The 18,977-nt window shown below is 40.2% G+C and overlaps 1 long non-coding RNA gene across 1 annotated transcript in view; it reads left to right on the top strand.

The window, feature by feature from the left end:
- LOC115773717 (uncharacterized) overlaps positions 1 to 18,977 on the top strand; it is a 76,835-nt gene that overhangs the window by 25,447 nt on the left and 32,411 nt on the right. Inside the window, exon 2 of the long non-coding RNA XR_004019117.1 lies at positions 12,520 to 12,554. This is a non-coding gene — a long non-coding RNA (uncharacterized LOC115773717). The remainder of the gene's footprint in view (positions 1 to 12,519; positions 12,555 to 18,977) is intronic.

The following is an 18,977-nucleotide window of genomic DNA, read 5'->3' on the forward strand; positions in this document are numbered from 1 at the left end:
CGACATGGTGACCTGGTCCAACTAATGGCTTTGGCCTCTGTGGACCATAGTAACTGTGAAGGGGATGATTTTTTTTTTTTTTTGTAACTCATTCATCTGGACACTGGAGGAAAGGGCTGGGCTTCCTTGATTAACTGGTGTCCCAGCACAGGCAGCTGAAGCTGGTTTGGATCTGCTAGTTTTCACTTATGCTAATTGGAGTCACTGTACTGGACCTTCCCATTGCGTTTGTACTGTTGTAGCCTTTGGGAGGAATTCAGTTGTTGACTTACTTACCACTAATTGGCACATATGTGTGTCTGTGTGATGCACCAGTATAGTTTATGGATGCAGCTAGTGTTAGCTGAGAACTATACTCCAGCCTCTCATCCAAATATTGTAACTTTTGGGTTCAAAAGTAACATGATGGAGCAAAAAAGCAAATGCTGAGTCTTCAAGAATTAATCTAAAACCAAAAAGTGCTAAATGAATAGATTTCTAAAATTGAGATTCGTCTCAGTAAGACAAACTGTTTTACTTTTGTTTTAAGTCCTATCCTGTTCAGTATTCTGCATATGAATTGTCAGTTGCTTTATTAGCTGACATGAGCACAGCTGACTCAACCAGAAAGAAGCTTTTCATTAAAGAGTTCAGTGTTGATCTTTCTTGCATCTCAGTGGAAGTCAGGGCCAGCTTCCTTGAAGGTCCATCACATAGCTACAATCTCATTTTACAAATCTTGATTGATTTTGATAGATGCATTGATAATCGAGGCAAGGCCCACCAAGTGAATTTTTCTTGAACTCCGCAAAGGATTGATTAAAGGGAGTTCCTAGGAATGATCTCAGCATGTTATCTGCATGTTTATGGAAGTTCATTACAGATAGTAAGAGCTTTGGAATTTAGCAAACTCAAACTTACATAAGAGGAGTGATAAATTAAAGGGAAATAAATTAACTCCTACACTGATGGGAAGTGGCGGCTTTTTTATGAGGTGGGAGCATTTTGCAGTATGATGTGGCTCCACTTGGATGGCCTGGTCAATGTAAAGCAGTGCATGCTTGTCCTGAGAAATCACTTTTCATCCTAAAATACATATCCTGACAGTAATGCTCTCTTCCAGGATGACAAGTACCTATCCATAGGGCACAATGATGAGGAAAGTGTCATTCACTTTGACCACATTTTAACCTAGCTGAACATCTATACCACATACCATACACACCCCAGTCATCATCACAGCACCAAAGAATGAAATATCTTTTTGATATTTCATGTTCCACCTTTCCACTAGTATTCCAGAGGCATGTAGAATCACTGAAGCTGCTCTATTGGCACATTCTGGCTCGACCTTCCTAAGACACTTTATGTTGTTTTTCCTCTTTTTTTTGTTTTTTTTTTGTTTTGGAGGTTTCTTTGTTAGTCTGTATAATTCAAATGAGGACCTAGCATTTCAGATGAAAATATGTGCAAACTGTCTTAACACTGACATTTGAGGGGCGAGATCAGTGAAAACAATAGAGCTGTGGTTTCTGATCAGCTGTTAACCAGTGGTATAATTCTTGAATAAAATTGGTTACATTTTTGTCTAGTCAATAACAAAGTTAGTGGGATTCCCAACAGGTAGCTAGCAAGTCAACACAGGCCTGAGGCCATTTAGCACTATCATTTCTGGCTATAATGTTAATAATTTGCTTGTCAGCTTCAAGTAGGTCACTAGCTTACCCCACACAACAGTGTTCCCACACTATTTCTGTGTCAAGGGGAAGCTCTGTGAAATGCTCGACAGTTAAATTATAGTTATAGTTAAAAATTAAAAAGCAGCATGATATAATCATCAACCTTGCTTTTAGTGTTTTTTGAATTCATATAATAATGTGGTAATATTGCACTGTAACAAAATCCATACATGTTGTTCCCTGAAGTTGCAGTAAACTGTACTGTGAATCTTAAAAATAAAACTCAGATATGAAGTAGTTTTACAGTATGTCATTTATTATGGCATAATATTTAATTACAATGTTTGATGTTTCCAATTTGTGCATGTAAATGGGGAGTCACTCACAATTGTTAGTCATGGAGTTCCACAGGGTTCTATGTTGGGACCAATACTGACATTATGCCTGCTTCCCTTAGGCGATATTATTAGAAAACAGTGCATACATTTTAATTGCTATGGAGATGATACCCAGCTTCATTTATCCATGAAGCAAGATGATACAAATCAACTACATAAACTAAAGGCAATGTCTTAAAGACACAAGGGCCTGGATGACCTCTAATTTCCTACTTCTAAATTCCAACCAAACTGAAGTTATTGTACTTGGTCCTAAAAGTCTAACCTAATACTTTAGATGCCCTTCAGTAACTCTGTGAGGAATGTTGGAGTTGTTTTTGACCAGTTTAAGCGTACAAATTAAGCAAATATGTAGGACTGCCTTCATTTGAAACATCCTGTCTCAGAGTGATGCTGAAAAGCTAGTTCATACATTTATTAATCTAGGCTGAACTATTGTAATTCATTATTATCAGGTCACTCTAAAAGCTCCCTGAAAAGCATTCAGTTGATTCAGAATGTTGCAGCGGGAGTACTAACTGGGAGTAGAAAGAGAGATCATATTTCTCCCATTTTGGCTTCTCTTCATTGGCTTCCTGTTAAATTCAAAATTGTTAAATTTAAAATCCTTCTCCTCACATACAAAATCTCAAATAATCAGGCCCTGTCATATCTTAGATGCCTAATTGTACTAATAGCACTTTGCTTCAGACTGCTGGCTTATTTGTAGTTCTTAGCATTATCAAAAGTAGATTGGGAGGCAGAGCCTTCAGCTCTCAGGCTTCTTTTCTATGGAACCAGCTCCCCGTTTGGATTTGGGAGACAGACCCTCTCTACTTTTAGGATTAGGCTTAAAACTTTCCTTTTTGATAAAGCTTATAGTTAGGGCTAGATCAGGTGACCCTGAACCATCCCTTAGTTATTCTGCAATAGGGCTTCCCATGAGACACTGAGCATTTCTTCTTCACTCATCGTTTCACTCTGTGTTTTTACAACACTACTGTATTTAATCATGAGCAATTGTTAAACTCTGGTTCTCTCTCCTATAGTTTGGCTTTTGTCCTGTCTGTTTCTGGCTCTATTCTCTTTCCCCTCCAATTGGTCGTGGCAGATGACTGCCCCTCCCTGAGTCTGGCTCTGCCAGCCTTTTCTTCCTGTTAAAGAGAGTATTTACTTCCCACTGTTACCAAGTGCTTGTAAACATGGTACCCAGTCACGATCACACTGTCGCTTTTCAGAAGCTGTTTTTAAAAAACAAAAACTTAAAGATTCCCTTTGATTCTAGTTATGTTGCCATGTAGCTACAGCCAAGATACCTGCCACATCCAAAGTGTGTAACGTATCAACAGCCCTACAGCGTGCAACTACAACAGTTAAATGTGCTGTAATAATAACTTATTAGTATGACAATGCCATAATCGCACAAACTTATTTTCTGTAATGTTGAAGGTGATGTTTTTTTTTTTTCCCTAGTGCTATCCAAGCCATGCATTGGTTAGCAGTTCTGGTCATTGATTGTATTTTTACAACACAGTAGCTCACCATTCTGATGAGTTTCTAATGTCCAGAATTAAAATTTCAAACCCCAAAACAACTTCTATCTGTGCATATTCCACAAGCAATGGTCCCATAACGCATTGCGTTGGTGACTTCACAAAATTGAGCTCAATTGTAAGGCCAAAATAAACAAACCTTGTGTTAGTGTTAATAGCAGATTAATTTTTTGTCAAAGACTAATCAATTATTTGACTAATTCTACCTTAAGCCAGCCCAGTAGAGAGCAAATGCATGGCCGCATAGTGTAGGAATATACTGGCTTTATTTTGCCTTCCATTTGCTCAGAAGTCCGATGTCAGAGCTGGGAGTGATGTCACTCCCGAGTTGAGCACATTCCAGCCGCAAAGATGAAAGAGCAAGGAAAAGCAGGAAGCTTTGTTCTTCAGCAAGGTAGAGCCATTCATGCATCACAAGTGCAATGGTTGTTTTTTTGCACTTAAAAACGTCACTCCACCGTGTTCATGGATAGAGCCTGGTCAGTGCTCTGTATATGGCTTGTTTTTCACAAATACACAACAGTGGTAGTGCAGATTAAGTTTTACAGTTTTACTACTTATGTTCCCTGCCACCATCTTGAATTGTTAAGTCAGGGTTGGTGGAGCTGCTCCGACTTTCTAAGTTGGAAATTGTATTAATCACTACAGGACTGTGATCAAATGATGGAGGAGTGCCAGCTTCATTAGCAGGAGGGAGCACTTTGAAAGCTGTTAAGTTCTGGGTTTTGCCTCTTAGCAATTGTGCGAGTCTACAGCTGTCTCAGAAAACCCCCTAGAGCATGACACAGAAGCTTAATGTAAAAGTGAGAAATGCTTATTTACTTTGAACAACAAGGATACAGAAAATCCAAGAAGGCAAGCAAATTACAGAGGAACAGGCTGAGGCAAAATCTAAACACATAACTAGGATCAAAAAAGGATGGCAAAAAAGAGAGTGCTTGCAAGCCAAAGCACATGGCACAGACCCCAGTCTGGAACAGCAAATGGAAACATCCTGCACTAGGAAACAGAAACTAAACCAAATTTCTACCCAAGTTATTTCATTGCATACTTTATTGGTAAATGTAATTCAGTTTTCACCAAGTACATTTTTGTTCAAGTGTTATATTTCACTACACATCAAATCACATCTATGAGGCTGAACATTTTGCAAACTCTGATTTAGCCCTGGTAAACTGTCCAAATATACAGTTATTTACAGCATAATCTCTCTTTGCAAATTTATTTTGAAATTGATCAAGTAAGGATATTTCATTAATAATTTTTTGTATTTATGAGAACATTATGGTAAATGGACTAGTTCTTATATAGCGCTTTTCTACTCTGAGCACTCAGAGCGCTTATACAACACTTTTGCATTCACCCATTCACCAGCACTTCCATATGAATCTAAGATAAGTGCTTCACACACATTCATACTCCAATGCTTGCATCGGAGAGCAACTTGGGGTTCAGTATCTTGCCCAAAGATACTTTGGCATGGAGCCCGGAGCAGCCAGGAATCAAACCGCCACCCTCCCAATTAGTAGGTGACCTGCTGTACCTCCTGAGCCACAGCCACCCTGTTATGAGCTAGAAAAACACACCATGTAAATTCATAGAAGAAACAAGTCATGCTATAGTGTGAAAGAGTTTCCTTTCATACCAGTCAGTTAGATACTTGACCTCAGAAAATCTCTAACGGTCGACTGGGTTTGCCTCGAGGAGCCGTTAATTACTGGTTAAACCACACAGAAGCTTGCTCTCTGCTTGCTGAAAGACAGACAAACCCGGGCTGCTAATGCTGCAATTATAAAAGACCATCATCAGCTCTCTCTCTCTCTCTGTTTCATTCTGAGTGTCATCAAAATTGATTTATTGGTAAGGCGTCCTCTTTTAACATGTATTCTGGTTTTGATTCAGAGGACAGTGTGGCTTCTAGAAGGTTCTGTTTCACTTCACTTGAACTGAAATTGCTCAAATTGGCTACAATGGCATATTTAGACTGTAAAAACAGCATGTGTAGAGTTTCTGTTTAAGTCAGTATTGAATTATCTAAGATGTGCACACACACCTACACACACATACACACATGCACACACCCAGAGGTGTCTTGGTCTCTAAAACCTTGATTATACGTTTCCACACCAATGAGACAGTTAGGGTCCGTGTTATTCATGTTAATGATATTTAACATGAATTCATGTAGATTTCTGGCATTTGTGTGTTGAAGACAGTGATGTGCGTTACTGTAATCTGACTACTTTTTTTCGGTAACGAGTAATCTAACGCCTTACTATTTGCAGTCCAGTAATCAGATTAAAGTTACTTATACAAGTCACTATACATTACAGCACCCAAACAGCAAAAGCTAAACTTCGGTGCAAAACCAGTAAGTGGGGGAGAGCTGAAGAAGTTGGTCGGACAGTATGTAGTAGAGGAAATAGTCTGCGAAAAAGCGATTTTCTGTGTTTGCCAAAAAATGCCTGTATTTAAATGGCTGTAAATGACTTGTTGAGCTATAATCTGTGAAACATATGTCAAACATGTTTCACAGATTATGGCTGTAAATGACTTGTTGAGCTATAATCTGTGAAACATATGTCAAACATAACTCTCATGAATGATATCAGGTCATTTTGAGAGAGAAGCAGCATTTCTATCACAAGGTAGAAGGTGCACTCAGTTTTTGGCAAAGTGACTTTTATATATTCGTTTTTTTATCAAGGTCAAAACTGTCATTGACATTAAAAATGTTTATTTATTTTCTTAAGTGTTTATTATCCAGCATTATTTATAATGCCACAATGTTACACAGTCTGATAGAGCAGGTGAGGGCATCCAGGGATAGCTTATAATTAGCTACCCCTGAAATACCACAGGTGAATTTTGTGGCACATTTGAAAAACATAAGTACCAACCATTACCAAATTAAATTACTGAAGGCTAAATGACGCTGGGTCAAACTGGTTGATCACTGGTAACTTAGAAAATCATGAACAAAGTTTTTATATACTATTGTGTACCATTTTCCTTTTCCCTTCAATTCTCCTATTATTTATTACATTTTTATGGTTGACCAAAGTATTTCTGCATTTGGGGTTGGTGTGACCTCACATAAGGCCAGTCCAATCACCTGCCAATTCCTAATGCAATCTACATACACTTACACCTTGTTTTGTTTTTGTTTTTTTAACACAGTCATGGCCTGACGACACTGTAGTAATCATTAATAATCAGCAAAAATTATTCAGAAAAGAAGTTGCAGCAAAAGAGATTAGAACTCATGAGCGGGTAGAAGAACATCTGTAAGACAGGACCGAAATCAGAGAGAAGCTGGCAAACAACGGCACATGGAATGCTGATCACGAGAAAGGAATGCCAAGTCCAGGTGGAAACCGACAAACTTGAGACCCTTTCCTGTAAGCTCAGTTCTTTTTTGTTTTAACACTCACTTCCTGTTGGGGAAGCAATCAGATAAATCAGTGTCTTCAGTACTTAATGTGATCAAGATATGACCTCTCCTCTGACATGGACTGTTACAGTGGTTATGATGTTGCTTTTAGCTGGTGATGTTGTTAAGTTAAAATGCTGAGCACACCCTGCTTGAGACTGTTTGGTGGTGCTGTCACTTGACTTGGTATTGGCTCTCACTGCAGTATCGTATCACTTACTATTCGTGTTCCGGGGCACAGTGGTGTTTTGCTGTTGTTATTCTGCATAGCTCGATTAATCTAGATTCAATTCAATTTTATTTATACAGTGCCAAATCACAACAAACACTTGCCTCAAGGTGCTTTATATTGTAAGATAAAGACCCTATAATAATTACAGAGAAAATCCAACAGTCAAAACGACCCGCTATGAGCACGCATTTGGCAACTGTGGGAAGGAAAAACTCCCTTTTAACAGGAAGAAACCTCCAGCAGAACCATGATGAGGGAGGGGCAGTCATCTGCCACGAACTCTTGGGGCTGAGAGAAAAGACAGGACAAAAGACACACTGTGGAAGAGAGTCAGAGATTAATAATAACAAAGGATTAAATGCAGAATGGGGTATAAACAGAGTGAGAAGAGGTGAATGAAAAGAAATACTCAGTGCATCATAGAACCCCCCCAGCAGTCTAGGCCTATTGCGGCATAACTAAGGGAGGGCTCAGGGTCACCTGATTAAGCCCTAACTATAAGCTTGATCAAAAAGGAAAGTTTTAAGCCTAATCGTAAAAATAGAGAGGGTGTCTGTCTCCTGAATCCAAACGGGAAACTGGTTCCACAGAAGATCTGCTCTCTCTTTCTAGTTCCTGTCAGTACTGTCAGCGCAAATGCAGAAAAGCAGTCCTACATATATAATATGTGCATTGAAGGACATATCCTGGTCAAGATTTCTCACAGCATTACTGCAGGCCAAAGTAAGATGAGATGAGATGAGATGAGATGAGATGAGACTTTAATGATCCCACGACTGGGAAATTTGCGCATTACAGCAGCTCAGTACAGTAATGCCATCCAGAGTAAGTATCTGGGTTTTTTTTTTTTTTTTTTTTTTTTTTTTTGTTTTTTTTTTAGCCTGTCATGTCTGGCATCTTTCACAATCGGAATGATGATCCGAATGCACTGATGTACCAAACATATTTGCTTTGACAAGAACAGCTCTATATGTTTCCTATAGGCTCTTCTTGTTAATGTTTGCAATTTTATTTTTATTTATTTATCTTTTTATTTAGTTATTCATGCCAAGTCTGACAGGCAACAAGGAAGGGGCAAGAACAAGAGGTGGGGGGGAGAAAAGGGGGGGGGGAGAAAAGGAAGAAAGGAGATAGAAAAAAAAAATAAAATAAAAAAATAAAAAAATAAAAAAAATAAAAAAAAATAAAAGGGGTTGATATACTCACACACACACACACACACACACACATCCATACACACACCCATATGCACCTACATATACACACACACACAAACACACACACACAAGTTTATTGTTTGTAGTAATGTGTGTGTATGCGCCTTTGTCATGCAATGTATTCGATAATGAGGGCGAGAAACTGCAACCATGCCCCCCGCGATCCAGAGGTATATAGGGAAGGACCCAGGGGACCCAGGCCATCCACAGCACAGGAGCTCAGAAGACTTGGGGCCACACATCCCGATGGCAACCGCGTACACTCCCCAGAAGAGGAAGGAGGGAGGCTACAGACGGAACCCCCACAATCCAGGGGCTAGAGTCCAGAGAGCCAGAGACGACGGGCAGCCCACCCCCCCCGGCAGGCCGGCACCCCCAGCACGAGCCAGGCATGCGGCCCCCGAGGCCCCAAGCGCCCGAGAGCAGCCCGACACCCGGCAGAGCCCCCCCACGCGCCAAAGAGGCCCAAGCCACCCCCAGGTCACGGCCGCCAAGGGAGCAGGCCAAAAACCATGCCGAGACATCCGGCCACACATCCCGGGACCCACGGGCACCCACACCCCAGGGGCGGCAGTGACAACCAGTGGGGAGCAGCGTGGAGCGGTAGGGAGGGGTAACTCCCACCCTCCGTGTCCCACCGGTGCCAAGGCTTGGCAAGCCACCAACCCAGGCCCAGCTGTCCACACACACACACTCTCACAAGCACGCACGTACACACACACACACACGTACCAGTCATTCCCTCATGTACACACACGCACATACACACGCACGCACATTCGCATGCACCAGTCACACACTCATGCATACGCACATGTAACATACATGGACACCTAATGTGGGAGAGCGGGTACCAGCACCAAGCCAGCGGCAACCCAGGGAAGCAGCCAACCCAGCCCCGAACAATGAGCCAGTCCCCATCCTAGGCGGGGTGCATGGAACCGGGGTGTGAGAAGGCCCGCCCGCCCCCTCCTCCCACTCAGCGTGTTGGGGGGGTGATGTGAATGTATGTACTGAGAAGAATGTGTATGGCTGTGTGAAAACTACAGTGCTTTTAAAATTGGAGGGACAGATGTAATATGAGCACTAAATAACAGCGCCCATCCACACCGTCCCCCCAAGGCCCTCAATGTCTAAAATGTAAATAAAATTGAGGTGCAGGCAGCAGTAAGTAAGTAAGTATCTGGTTTGACATCATGTTTCTAAGATTTGTGGGGCTGAGTATAAGAATTTCAGTTTTATCTGAATTTAGAAGCAGGAAATTAGAGGTCATCCAGGCCTTTATGTCTTTAAGACATTCCTGCAGTTTAACTAGTTGATGTGTGTCATGTGGCTTCATGGATAGATAAAGCTGGGTATCATCTGCATAACAATGAAAAATATATGCAATGCTTTCTAATAATACTGCCTACGGGAAGCATGTATAATGTAAATAAAATTGGACCTAACACAGAACCCTGTGTGAATTAGCATGTGAAGAAGACTCCCCATTTACATGAACAAATTGGACCAAGGAGTACCTTTACTCCTTGGTCTCCTTTAGCAATAAAGATACTTTTAATAAATGTAGCCTGTTTGTAACTTTGGAGTTCAGACTCAGTGAATTGGAGACTCGGCTCCTTACCCTGGAAAATCTTGTAGCTAGCCAGGCTCCAATAGTCGGTACTGTTAGCTCTCCTTCAGCAGATCCAGAGTAGCCAGGAAAGCAGGCCGGCTGGGTGACTGTGAGGAGGAAGCATAGTCCTAAACAGAAGCCACCGGTACACCACCAACCTGTTCATGTCTTTAACTGCTTTTCCTCACTCAGCGACACACCCACCGTGGAACAAACTCTCGTTCTTGGTGACTCTATTTTGAGAAACGTGAAGCTAGGGAGACCAGCAACCATAGTCGAATGTCTTCCAGGGGCCAGAACAGATGACATTCAAGGAAATGCTAAATGTAGATTTGGTAACATATTAATTCACGTAGGCAGTAATCACATCCAGTTATGCCAATCGGCTGTTCAGCTGCTTTCAGTACTGCTGGTACTTGTTTAGGCTCTTTCTTTCTGATTGATCTTTCTGAGTTAACTTCAAACAATCAACATGTCTATTAGACCCCATTCCTACTAGACTGTTCAAAGAAGTCCTGCCATTAATTGATACTTCAATCTTAAATATGATCAATCTATCTTTATTAATTGGCTAGGTACCACAGGCTTTTTAGTTCACAGTAATTAAAGCATTACTTAAAAAGACATCGCTCGACCCAATAAGTTAGCTAATTATAGGCCAATCTCCATCTTCCTTTTTCTCTCAAAAATTCTTAAAGAAGTAGTTGTATATGGTTTATTTGAAGAGTTTCAGTCAGGTTTCAGAACTCATCACAGTACAGAAACAGTATTAGAGAAGGTTGCAAATGATCTTCTCATGGCCTCTGACAGTGGACTCAGCTCTGTGCTTGTCCTGCTAGACCTCAGTGCAGAGATTACAGCATGCCTGGTATTAAAGGTACTGCGCTGCAGTGGTTTGAATCATATTTATCTAATAGACTCCAATTTGCTCATGTCAATGCGGAGTTTCACAGTTTTTTTTTATTTAAATTGCATTCATGAACTTTAAAGGGAATTCTTACCTGTTCAGTGTTTTTATTTTGAAAATCTGGTGCATGTATGTATGTATTGCATCACTGCCTACGATTCAACGGATTCCAGGGGCTTTGCATATTTTCACCTTTTAAAAAAAGGAACTTTCAGTCATTGCACTGATTTTTTAGACTTTCAAATATCCTCTAGTTTAAGCTCTTTTGAAAATCATTTTACAGAGGCTTGAAATTTGCATGAGATGCCAATGACATAGTCAGGTTGTTAAATGTGATGGGATTAAATAATCTGCAGAAAATCTGTGGCAGGAAGTGTGCTTCCGTCAAAATACAAGTATCAAAACAAAGCTGCAGATCTATGCAGTCAAGTCCATGATGGCCTATTTCAGCTCACTGAGTCTTGTAGAAGAACTGGCTCATATAATCCCTAACCCAACACGTTGTGTGTGTCAGTGCTCAGTAAACTAGCTGACTGATCTAAAGTTCTCTATGGCAGGTTCACAAGAGAAGGAAATCAAGTTTAGCAAAAACCAATATTATCCAAATTTGTGAATGCTTGTAAAATTTGTGGATGCTGTTAACTTAACCTTAGTTTTGAGTATTCTTGTCACAACAAAATGACACACAGTGTGTGTATGTTATTAATTTAGTGACTCAGTGAATCTGCTGATCAGTTACTTTGTTGACCCTTGACTCTGTGACTCAGTAACTCTTTGAGTCCACAGCTGTTACTCAGTGACTTTGTTCCTCTGTGACTCTGATACACTGTTCCTCAGTGACTGTCACTCTGACTCAGATACACTATTACTCAGTGACACTTTGTTACTCTGTGACTTAGCCACTCAGAGACTTTGTCATTGTTAACCTGTGACTGAGTGCATTAAGCCGTGCTCCCTTGGGTTTTAAGGTGTGAACCATGAAATGTAATGTTTGTTGTTGATGTCCAGTCCAGGATGTGTTGTGTCTTGCCCCATCTACCTCCTCTTATTTTCTGCCATCTCTCAGTTGCTGGAACTAGTCTCCTGTTAGCAGGAACAGCAATACAGTTCATGTCGAACTTTTTTTCTTTTTTTTTTTTAAATCTTTATCCATTCTTTACCTTTTGCGTTGGAGCTTGACCAACTTGATACCTGAATGTAGTGACAGGTTTTTTGTCGTTTCATCCCCCTGAGCTGCTGTGTAACTTGTCTAAGTTGGGTAATATTACTAACAGCTCACCAAGGGTCCACCGTGCCTACTGCTTATTGGCTCTCCTGTGTGCACCAGTAAGATCTACCGCTGCGGCTGTTGACATTCTTCATAGTGTGTTTTCAGAGGATGCTCTCATCAGTTGTTCTTAGAAACTTCGCAACTGTGTGTGGGACTTTCCATGTTATGTTCAGATAATGCTGATGAGGTCAATTGATTTGTCTTTACAAGCTCAGTTTCACTTTGTAATTTTTTTTCTTAAAAATTTTTTTTTGCAGGTCTTTTGTGATGGAAATCTGCCAGTGTATTGACGGTAATTATATTTACTCCCTATACTTTTCTTTAAATATACAGTATGTGTGTTGATGTTTGTATTCAAGTCAGAGACTGTAACCTCTGATCCATCATCCTTATTTGCCTTGTTGCTGTGGTTCATCCAGTCACCCAGGTGAACACTTCAAAGGAACACTGCGCACACATACAGTAGATATAGATAGATATATCTACATATCGTAATCATGCTTGGTTACTTAAAACTCTGTGTGTGCGTTTGTGGTTGGTGAGTGGGGCTGCTATTTGTGACTCATGTTCCTCTTTTCATTCATGATCACGCCAGGCACAGCGAGTGCTCCTGTGATGTCAAAATCAGCCAGGAGAGGAGATTAAAAATGAGGAGAAGATTGGAGGAAAGGAGGGAGAAATAAGGTGGATGGAGTCTGTATTCCAGTCTTCAGCATGCTGGGTTAAAAAAAAAAAAAAAAAACTAAAAAAATACAGCTGTGAGTATTCTGAGATCGAGTTTGTTATGTCTGCCTGCTGGCTGTTATTTAAAGATCAAAGTATCTTGTCTGCTGCTAGACTGTTTTTCTGTCCCACTGGCAGCAGGGCTCCAGGGTCAAAGTGCGCACGTGTTTGTAGGATGCATCCCCTGAGAGCAGCTTGCTGAAGCAGGAGTTTTGTATCATGTGTCTGTGCATGATCCCAGATTGGGCTCATTGCCTTTGAGTTCTAACCACTGGTCATTGAGTTAATTTACTCCACGGAAGTTTATTTCACTTTGTTCAAGAGGAGCTCATGTGGTTCACTGTGGTAAAATGCTATTATACTGTTTTAATAAGCTGCAGCAGGGAGGAAGTTCACATTTGCAGTGGGTTTTTTTAGTTGACAATGAGAGGTTATGCTTCATGCATTTTATCTGCAGTAAGTAACAATTTAAATTCATTAACATAAGCTTTCATGTTCTTGTATTTGGTGACTGCATAAATTTAGTCTGTTAGCTTGAACAGATCTTTTGTACCCCAGGCTGGAGGGTCAGTCAAGAAACTGATGGTGGCTTGAACCTTTGTTAGTCAAGTCAAGCTGTTTAATTTCTTCAAAAACAAAACATTCACCAGTATTTGATTACATTAGTAGTTCGGCTGTTAAATCTAAATTTGAAAAATGTTTTAGTTATATTTTTTCATTTTAAGTTTATTTTTACCATTGAAAGTTGACTGCTCAGGGAGAGGTTCATTTATTAGTATAGGCAAATCTGTGGTGTAAGCGGAAGCAAACACAGTCGCTGAGGTCACACCACCTAGAAAAGCTGCATAATGCTGTGAGTTTGCATATTGAGTGTTTTTACCAAGAAGTCTGTCTGTGAAAATATGATCATCATATATTTCTGCTTTCAGAACAGCTTTTAGAACTGCCTTAACTCTTTGTACAGAAAGATAAATTTTGGTCCATAATGACATGATAGCATCACAGAGTAGTGATGGGAAGTTCGGCTCGTTTCAGAGAGCCGGCTCTTTAGGCTCAGCTCCCAAAGAAGAGCCAGCTCTTTTGACTCCCAAATGGCTCTTTACTTGTTATCATTTGCAGCCTTATATTTTAGCCTAAATGAGCAAAAATGAATGGTTTGTGTGCTGAAAAGCCCTTTTGCCTTCAGTCTTTTTATGATAAAATTTATAATTGCTTTATTTTGTGCATTTGTCCTGTTAAAAACATTCTTTTGTTTAACATTTAAAAAAAATTTAATGGAACAAAGGACAAAGAAACACACTGAATTATTTTGCTTTGTGTTGCAGTAGGACGGGCTATACTTGCAGTTTTGGGGAGGGCGGTGGATGCCGCAACAGTTGTTGGTTCGGGACCAGACTCACCAGGGTCAGTAGATGGAGACCTAGCTTGCCCTCTCTCACTGTAATTTTCAAATTGCAATGATGGCACTCTGCTCTGCTATTTCCAATTTTCTTAAATTGCAACCAAATGCTGCTTTTTTAGAGGAAATTACTCATATTCATGTGTTTTTGCACCGCTGTCTCCCGCTGTCTTGCTCTCTGTACCTGGACTATGCCCACTCACGCTGGAACATCTATCTTCCCCTCTGCTTTAACATAATGGTATAGTCCCATGTCCCACTGTGTGATTGGCTGCATGGTTTGCCCATCAGTTCTGCCCCTGTCCTCAGGTTTGTGAGCAGAGCTAATGAGAAATTGGTGAGCTGGCTCTCATTCGATGATCGTCAGCTCTTAGAGCCGGCTCTTTTGCGAATGACACATCACTATCACAGAGTTGCTGCAGATTTGTCAGCTGAACTTGAGAATCTCCCATTGCACCCCATCCCCAAGGTGCTATATTGGTATGAGAGCTTGTGACTGTGGAGGCCATTTGAGTAGTCAACTCATTGCGTTCGAGAAACCATTTCAAGATGATTCAAGCATTTTGACATGGTGTTATCTGGCCAAAAGTAGCTATCAGAAGATGGCTATCCTGTGGTCAAAGAGGGATGGACATTGTCAGCAGCAATACTTAGAAAGGCTATGATGTGCTTAATTGGTGCTAAAGGACCAAAAGTGTGTCAAGAAAATATCTCCCACACCATTACACCACCACCATCAGCCTGAATGGTTGATACAAGGCAGGATGGACTTGTGGTTTCATGTTGTTTATGCTAATTTCTGACCCTGCACAGGGTTCTAGCAAGCAGTTGATCGCCCAGCACTGCGCTGGGCTGAGGTACCATTGTATTTCAGCTGTTAGCTATTGAAACATATCGCTATCATCACAATTTGCAAGCTGGCGCGGCCATTAGCACTTAGCAAGAATTTCTTCTGGCTAGAACACTGCTACACTCTGAATGTCGAGGCAGAATTCGATATTCATCAGACCAGTCAACATTTTTCCAATCTTGTATTGTTCAATATTGGTGTGCCTGTGAGAACTGAACCAGTTTCCCATTCTTAGCTGGCAGGAGTGGCACGTACCCAGTGTGGTTTTCTGCTGCTGTAGCCCATCTGCTTCAAGAATGGATGTGTTGAGTGTTCTTCTGCAGTCCTTGGTTGTAACAATTGCCTTTCTATCAGCCTGAAGCAGTTCTGCAAATATTTGTCTGGCAACAACAAAAATGATGGTGAAAGATGTACTTTTGAAGTACATCTTAGATTATGTCTGGGTTGCCATAAATTATACATTATGGCAACCCAGACATAACCAAACAACCACTGATGACACAATACAGAAGAGCTAACTCATCAGGTCAGGACTCTGCAATCTGATTTCATCTACAGGCCAGCGTCCACTCTTTTAGTGATGAGGATGTGCTCATCCTCAACAGGGAGGAATGTTGGTTTGAGAGGAGAGTTGAGGAGGCCATTTACGTAAAAAGGGAGCAACCATCTCTGAACTGAGGAGGGGTAATGACAATGGTCATCACAGTTTGCATTGTTGGCACTAATGGCATCTATTAAAGAAGGCAATTAAAGAAGTCACATGGATTAGGATAAAAATTTTCTCCCACTGAAATTATTGCATGCATAGGAACAGAATGTATGTACATTACCTAATAAATTGTACATAGAACTAATTCATTATGTTGCAACATCCTGTCTGAATGTGTCATTCCTCTATTTCAACTAAAGACTCCTGACAAGCCATAATAAGATAGAGCAAAATGTAATAAAACAAAACAAATGATACAATCATAAGCAATTTACTTCAGACATCAAAGAAATAAAATAAAATTTGAAATAACCATTGGCTTATAAATTCTGCTTGAGTTACTGCTGGGCTCAGGTTGTAGTTTTTCCAACCGCTTTCCAGTATTTACAGCCATATTTTTAGGTCTTGAATTTCTCAGGAACTGCAGCATAAACTGCCAGGCTAATTTGTTAGTCTGAGTAGGATATAACTTTGTATTCTACTTTATATAAGCATGGAGGAAGCTCTGTAATTTAATTTGCATAGAGTATAGGGCAAGCTTAGAGGGATTCTAGGATAGAGACAGAATACTAGATGTCCCTTCACATTTATAGAAAATGGTTTATATGCAGTCCAAAAGGTTACATTCAAAATCAGCACGACAAGTCTGCCATTTTATAGAGCTGTGAGATGCAGTATTGTTGCACTTTGGGACACTCACCTGAAATACATTTGTAGTATTCTTAACCTCTTGTACCTGTACCTGTTAAATTTAGAAGGTTGTCAGTCAAACAAATGTCTGGTGGGAGGGACTTTCCAATCCAGCTAGCACTGTAGCATACCGGAGCCTTTTGCAAGAGCTGCTTACGTGTACATCGCAAATAGTTTCTGCCCAGTTTTATGAATGAGTGCCACTCATAAATTCATAAATACACTGATCAGTTTAGCATATTTGTGCTCTTAGTATTCATTTTTAACTGATCCAAAGGAAGATGATGTTATTTATTTCTGAAAGAGAGTAGTATGGGATGGTTGTTAATATAATCCTGTTAAATGATTGTCTGTACATATATTTGGATAGTTTTGTGGATCAGGTGAATTGTTTTAAGTACGAATTAGTGAACATTTGAATTTTGTCAACTTTACCACCATTCTTTAGTACTTACTTGAAATCACACCTTTAAATAGCTGAGCAGCACAGTCCTAATTGTACTTTGCACAATCAAATCCAGATGTGTCTCAGTAGATATCATATCATTTTTCTCACTTCCGTTACACTCTGAAATGAAAGTGAGAAGTCTCTCTCTCATTTTTCTTTCAACTTGCTTTCAGTAGTTCGTCCTCACAGTGGGAGTAACACAAAGCCTGTGAGTAATGAGTAATGAGTGTCAGTGTTCGTTTGGCTATGACTCAAACTGCTGGTACTACATGTCAGTGTTAGTGACTGGGGTTTTCACCTGGGAGTAGTAACGTGTGACGATCTGGAGCCGTGCGCACACACACACACACTCGCAGATTAAATCATCCAATATATCATGAAGCCATGCTCCTGTTCCTGGCTGTGTTCACCATAGTCAAAACTCTACTCTTATGTCTTTATGAAAATAGACAGTATAGAGATGAATTAGACAGAAAGGACAGCTGACCACAGTATCAAAGAGTGGTGGTGGGACAGTTGAGTAGAAACAGTCTTCATTTTTTACTATACTTTGTTCATTGCTTGCTTATTTAGTCAAGAAAACCCCCCCAGTGAGGGACTTTTATCTGACTAGATTTCATGGGAAATCCACTCCAAAATGGCTCCATTAGAGTGCTACACTCTACTATCATCATCATTTTATATTTGCTGTAGCTTTGGTGGACGTTGATAGCAAATTTCTCAGTTGGGACCTCACATAGATGATAATATTGTAGATTAGTGATATGATCTTTGGAAGTAAAACCCAAAGAAATGTGGACACTAGGTTGGGGTCTGGATGGGGCTGAGGTGGAGCAAGTAACAACCACAACGGTTGATTGTGAGATACCAAGAGACTTCTCAGGCACGGTAAACTATACTCACAACAGAAATATACTTAAAGCCCTCTCTGGAAGTTTCATTTCTTTTGCACCACATGTCAGTGATCTCACGCCGCAGTGAGGTGAGTGAATTATGTCTGAAAGTGGATTCATCAAAATTACTGTAACTATTATGTAATTTCTCTCTTTTTCAATATTTCTTTTTATTATTATCTTTTGCTGCAGTTTTGATTTTGATTGACTTAGTACACTGCAAGAGGTACAACTTTAAACCTTTATTGAAGCTTAGGGCTTTATTTTTGCAAAAAAAAACAGATGCATTATTTGTTCATTTATTCTTAGGGCAGCTGTTGGTCCTAAATTTGCAAGTCAAGCCTGGAGGATTTTTTTTTTTTTTTGCTCAGCTATGCCCACTTTTACAGTTATTCAGTTAAATTAGAATGACACATTTTATGTCACTTTGTTGGAGATTTGTGGAAGATTGACATTTTTACTTGATCTCAAATCATTCTTATTAAAAAAAATAATACCTTCAAAACAAACCTCAGACATGAGATCCACTTGTGAAACTGTAAGTGGTTATGAAAATCATGTTTACCTTTTAAAATATTGAAATGAGGTGTTTTCCCCTTCACTTTAGTGCAGCAGTCGGATTTTGGCATGAGCTGGAGTCCAATAGAGGAACTGTATTTTTATGGCCACAGCACTCAATTATATTTACTGTTCAACTGAGAAAGAACATAATACATGCAACGCCGTTAACTTCTAATATGAAGAATAACTGAAAACTGATGAGTTTCTTAAGGAGGTTTTGTGGGGATTGCGAAAGGTTGCTGTGTATATCAAAATAAAAAAGTTGTTTTATTCTAAGGTAAATGACCACCTAAGTGAAAAGGCAGGGACAGAAAGGAGGTGGAGACAAAGACCCCTGCGTGTCACTGTGTGTGTGTGTGTGTGTGTGTGTGTGTTATGTCCAGTCAAAGGTTCGGGCTGATGCCAAAAGGAACACTCCTGGCAGCATCCAGAGCAGCCGTCA

The sequence above is a fragment of the Archocentrus centrarchus genome, chromosome 23 (genome assembly GCF_007364275.1).
Source record: "Archocentrus centrarchus isolate MPI-CPG fArcCen1 chromosome 23, fArcCen1, whole genome shotgun sequence".
In the NCBI taxonomy this organism is placed as follows: Eukaryota; Metazoa; Chordata; class Actinopteri; order Cichliformes; family Cichlidae; genus Archocentrus; species Archocentrus centrarchus.